Source organism: Alexandromys fortis, unplaced genomic scaffold (genome assembly GCF_014885135.2).
Source record: "Alexandromys fortis isolate MF-2015 unplaced genomic scaffold, M_Fortis_MF-2015_v1.1 scaffold_123, whole genome shotgun sequence".
Lineage (NCBI taxonomy): Eukaryota > Metazoa > Chordata > Mammalia > Rodentia > Cricetidae > Alexandromys > Alexandromys fortis.
The window spans coordinates 2,789,128-2,795,127 of record NW_026068003.1 but is presented as its reverse complement, the minus strand read 5'-3'; the positions used below and the strand labels follow the sequence as shown (position 1 = coordinate 2,795,127).

At 42.8% G+C, this 6,000-nt stretch overlaps 1 protein-coding gene across 6 annotated transcripts in view; it reads left to right on the top strand.

Annotated features, from left to right (window-relative positions):
- The window catches only part of Fhit (fragile histidine triad diadenosine triphosphatase), a 1,394,727-nt gene that overhangs the window by 904,007 nt on the left and 484,720 nt on the right, over positions 1–6,000 (top strand). The window lies entirely within an intron of this gene.

Sequence of the window (6,000 nt, the reverse complement as noted above, 5' to 3'; positions counted from 1 at the left end):
CTCTCTCTCTCTCTCTCTCTCTCGCTCTCTCTCTCTCTCTCTCTCTCTCTCGCTCTCTCTCTGTGTGTGTCTGTTTGTCTGTCTGTCTGTCTGTCTGCTTGTTACCTGCTGATCAAGATACTGCTCCTCTTAGCTACTGTCATGGCTGTCTGCTTTCTGCTATAACGTTCTTAGACTAAGCTACCGGAACTGTAAGCAAAATACAATTAAATACTTTATAAGTATTGCCTTGATCACTGTGTCTCTTCACTGCAATAGAACAGCAACTAAGGCATTGGGCACAATATGTCTGTGGTGTGTGTGTGTGTGTGTGTGTGTGTGTGTGTGTTTATATGTGTATGACGTGTGCCCACTTTTATTTGGCTTGTCTGTACTCATAGTGAACTGTGAGAGTTACTTATTATTCTAGTTGTCAGTCCTTTGATGAACATCACACTTATTTTCTTCTAGTGTATTATTTCCTTTTTGAAACTGTCTTTCAAAATAAGTGGAAAATGTTTCCGTTTATGAAATCTAAATTCATCTTTTCTTCTGTTTCCAAGCACTGAGAAAACTTTTACCTGACTTGGGTTGTGAGAATTTACATGTAGAGGTTCATAATCATAGCCTTAATGCTTACTTACCCTTTCCCTAACTACTTCTGAGCTCCTTGTCTGCAGATGTGTAGCCCAGAGATGGCTGAACTGTCTCTTAAGACACATACAAAGTTCATTTATACATGGATTCCCATGATTAGTATAAATTTTGTCAAGTTGCTGTTTTGTTATTATCTGTTTTTTATTTGTTTGTTTGTTTTTAAGCATGTCTCAGTATGTAGCCATGGCCTGCCTGGAACTATCTATGGACCCAGCCTGACTTCAAACTCATGGTGATCTTCCTACCTCTGTCTCTTTAATGTCGGGATTGCAGGCATGCACCACTGCCCCCAGCTAGAGTATTCTCTCATAAAGCAAATTGGAAGGCTATTGAATTAAATCAACTTTAGCAGCCTACTTTTCTGTGCTCCTGTGTAAGCAATGGAACCCAGTTCAATAAGAATAACCATTCTAGGAAGGGAAAAACAAAACAAAAAATACCTGGCAAAAATTACTGTGAACCAGAAGCTTTGCTCTCACTGGATGCAAGCAGAACAGCTGATTCCCCTCTTGAAGCTCCCTTTACCTTGCTTCTGAGTTTGCTTTACCGAGTTTTTCTCCCACCCTTGAGTTAGCACCCCAAACCTTTGTAATCTAGTACTATTTTTGATGGCTCATATAAGTTCTTTAATATTGTGTTTGTATGAATGTCAAATGTCAAAGTTTGACATAGGACTATCTCGTTAATTGCTGCTACACTATAGTTTTTCTTTTTTCTTTTCCTTTTTGTTTAATGACACAAGGTTCCTCTATATAACAGTCGTGGCTATTCTAGAACTCGCTCTGTAGATCAGCCTAACCGCGAACTCAAAAACTACCTCTGTTTCCCAAGTGCTAAGATTAAAGGGACCCACCACTGCCAGACTTACATTATGGTTTTTGGGACAAGGTCTCTAAACTAAGCATAGAGCTGTTTTTGGCTAGACTGGCTGAGCAATGAGTCCCTGGTCTGCACTTACCCTGTCTCCTGACACTAGGGTTAGCGATGAATGATGTCATGCCCAATTCTTGGTGGGTGCTGGTTATCCACACTCACATCCTCATGCCCTGGGAACAAGCACTTTACCAGCTGAGCCAGAGACCCTGTCTTAGACACCTTAGTATTTTAGTGGGCCTCAGTTTGTCTTATTTTTTTAATTTTATGAAATGAAACGGTGTAGACCTAAACTCGTATTATCTTTTGGGATTGTTCTGATCATCCTCAGTCCTTTGTGACTTCATACAAATTTTGTAATTAGCCAATTCTTACAGTTTGCTGAAAGAAACACTAGCAGTGTCAAATGAATGTTGCAAGAGGCCATTTGGAACTAAGACCTAATAGGCCAGAACAAAAACCAAAGTGGAGGGCCAGCAGCATGGCGAAGGAATAAAGATGCCAGCTGCCAGGCACGAGCTCCTGAGTGTGGTCTCAGGGACCCATGGGGTGGGAGGAGAGAAGCAACTCCTGCAAGTTGTCCTCAATTGCACGTGTGTTTTGTGTTATCCTTGTACACAGTACATACGCACATACACATAAACACACACACACACACACACAGAGAGAGAGAGAGAGAGAGAGAGAGAGAGAGAGAGAGAGAGAGAGAGAGAGATCCAGTCATAGTTCAGGATATTGGTCCTCTGCCCTTCCACGAAGTCCAGATGAATGAGAGACAAATTACCCAACAACCCTTAAATTAGTGTGACAAACTCCCTCTGATTTAATCCTTACAAGGCACTGACAGAGAACTCTGGAGAAGAGAAGGTGGAAAGATCCTTAGAGCCAGAGGGGGTGGAAGATACCAGGAGAATAAGGGCCTTTAAATCAACTGAGCAGAGCTCATATGAACTCACAGAGTTTAAAGCAGCAAGGATCGAGCCTGCCTGGGTCTGCTACAGGCCCCCTGTGTATCCATTACAGTGTTTAGTTTAGTTTAGTATTTTTATGGGACTCCTGAGTGTCTGGATGGGTGGCTCTGTGTTTCTTATGATTCCTCTTGGGCCCTTTCCTTCTGTTGGGTTGGGTTCTCTAACTTTGATGTGATGATTTTTGTCTTATCTTATTATAGTTTATTTTGTCCTGTTTGCTTGTTATCTCTTAGAAGACTGTTCATTTTCTGACGAGACAGAGTAGATGCGATGTGAGAGGAGGTGGCGAGGGGCTGGGGAGAGGGAAACTGTAATCAAGATGTATTATAAGAGAAAAGAAACCATTTTTAATACGTGTGTGTGTCTGTGTGTCTGTGTGTGTCTGTGTTGGGAGGCGGGTCACCTAAAGTAAGCAAATGCTACCAGTAGGCTCTGTCATTGTTCTGTTGCACTGCCCCTGCCCTGAGGAAGAGGAACTCTGGAAAACCTGGCCTCCTTTCTATCCTCTGACTGCTCTCTTAAGCCAGCTCTTCCTATAAACTGACATCTCCTAAGACCAGCCCCCCCAGAAGCATCTTCCTTTCTAAGATAAGGTGTTCCTTGATGCTTGGTTTGTTCTTTTGCAAGCTGGGCATCCACTCCAGGGCCTCCCACGTGCTAGCCGCTTGCTCTGCAGCCCAGCTTTCCCCCAGACCGATTGTTCAGTTCTCAAATAGAAAATAAAGCCATCTAAAACTTTGTTTGGCAAAGGAAGCAGAGGATCATTTTACAATGATGAAGAAGACAGTTCAACCAGAAGACCTAATAGTCCCCAACTTTGGGGGTTGAGCGCAACAGGGGTGGTCTTGCCCTCTAAGAGGACAGGATGAAGGAAGCTCAGGGTCCCTCCTTCCTTATTGATGGCAAACAGGAAGGTATGGTCTGGAAATAATACAAGTTCTGGAGGGTGAAGAGTCCTATCTATGGACTTCCTGTAGGGTGAGTCTTTTACTTTTTAAGATTTATTTATTTATTACATATACAGTATTCTGCCAGCACGTATGACTACATGCCAGAAGAGGACACCAGATCTCATTGTAGAAGGTTATGAGCCACCGTGTGGTTGGTGGGAACTGAACTCAGAACTTCTGGAGGAGCAGCCAATGTTCTTAACCTCTGAGCCATCTCAGGGTGGCTTTTTTCAGTCAGCTATTGAGTAGAATCAAACGGGTTGGTGAAGAGATGACGGAATTTCCCCTGGACTTCAGGGTTTGATTTTGTTGTTTCTAAATTGTAAATCTCTAGAGGGCAGGGTCAGGTATCTTCAATCAATGCCATCAGTACTTATTTGGGCTTAGAGTCATTCTCCTTGAACCTAGATTACAAGCTTGCTGGTTCCCTCATTGAAAAAATTAAATCTTGATACTTTACATGTGTGTAGAAATAGTTTTCTTAACATAGAAATTATTATTTGATATGTTTTGGGTCCACGGAAATTAATAAAAGGTAGGAATGATGTCTAACTTTTCTCTAAATTCATACCTATGTACCTATTAACCAGATTAATAAGGCATAGTATATTGATGTACTTCATATTAATTTTCTATGATACAGGAAGCTTGAGAAATAAAGGCCTGAGGAAATATAAAAGGTTGTCTGCTCTAATCAGTAGTGCTGAGATGCACGGTGGAGGAGAAGGGCTGATGATGTGGCTGCAGATGGGAAAGTTGTTGAGATTCACCCAGGCTTCTGTGTTCAGATGGAAGAACATTCTGCAAGCCTGCCTTTAGTGAGGCTGTCTCTGCAGAGGGAGCTATGACCTATGCAGAGGAAGGCCAAAAGTTATTTCAAGGTTTGCTTCCTGAGAGAAGAACTGGAGGCCAGACTGCTACATCCTTCTACTGTTGCCCAAATCCCAAGGCTTGATTTTTGGGTGCTATGCCTCAAACACCAGCAACACCACATGTACTGAGGAGGTGTATTAATAAAGTCAGCCTGCCTGTTAAATTTCTCTTTTTTTTTTTATTTAATATGCTGCATATCTTTATGCGGGAGAGAATTTGACTTGAGGCTAATGGCTTTTCACTGTGTCTTTTTCTTTCTCTCCTTTTACAAGAGTTCTGTACATATGCTTTGCTATAAATATCTGCATTTGGGAGCCAGAGCTTACTGAGCAGGAGCTGACTGTGGTCTGTCCTGTGTTTGGCTTCCTCTGTCCTTCATGAGTGTGCTTTTTTTCTCCAGTGTCACAGACTTGACAGGATGTCAGGTGTGTGTATATCTTTTGTCCCCTCTTCATCTCTTCCACCCACATAAAAAGCAGATTGGACGGATTTATCAATATTCTGAAAATTATTTGTTTGTAAAAGCATGCGTTCGAAGCAGCACCAACTTCCTTCCGCTCCGTTTGTTGGAACTCTCGAGCTAGCTAACAGTTAATCCTCTGAGCTTCTCAATGCGTCGTCTCTCCTGACACCCCTGTTGTCTTTGAGGGGAGAGAAAAGTAGCCTGCAGTGGCAATAATCCAGTAGCTGGAGGTTTGAAATATCTCACCGTGTTCCCCACTCGTTTGCAGTAGTCATCATATCAAATTGGCACATTCTGAAGTGTGAACCAGCCTCCATACCCTCCAAGTCTCCTAGAGTCAGTTGGAAGGTACGTTTGCTAGGTGTGTACAAAAACCCTATTCTCTTCATCCTCCCACAAGTAAATGCAGTAGTCAGGTGTACATGGAATCAAAACGACGATCCTCAGATGTTTCAAAATGTTCGGAAGATTGTTTTCCTTGCATGCTGTGACTGAGGAGTGTTGGCGTGTGGTTGTGGGGCCTAGATCATCCGTTCTTTGGTGCCCTCCTTGGTTATAGATGTGACTCTGCTGTGTGGCTCAGGCTGGCCCCACATTCTTTGCCTTTTGCCTCCCCCTCCCAAGTGCAGGAATGACAGGTGTGCCCACCGTGTTTGGTCCCCAGAGGGCAAGCAAGTCCATCACTAGGACCCAGCCTTTTGCTTTGGGTCCCCTCTAAGCCTTTGTTTTGTTATTATTTTGCTGGCTTGGGTGTTACTCAGTCTTGACATAGGAAGTCAAATCCTATGTTTATTTATTTATTTTCCTTCTCAGTCCAGATTCCAGTTCACACAAAATGCTCTAGATGCTGAGAAGCTCACAGCACAGTCCTTGGGAATATACCATTGCACAGTGATTTTTGAGTTAGGCAACCTCGAGACTTAGAACAAGTTAATTAACCTCTCTGAGGCTGTGTTCCTTTATACAGTAATGAGATAATAACTGCACTTAGCTCCTGAAGTTACTCGAAGGATTTAGTGAGGTAATAAATGTCAGTCCTCTTAGCCTGGTTTCTGCATATTTTAAGGTATTCTGGAAACTCTTTCTGTTGTGTGGCCAGGAAAATCTGAGGATTTGTGGTAGTCCTGTCCCGAGACAGCCTACAGCCGCGCAGCTTGCTCTTCTCACCCTTGTCTCCTTCAAAATGAAGGTTTGAATTTTGAGGTTTTAATGAAGATTCTGTAGTTTTCCCTCG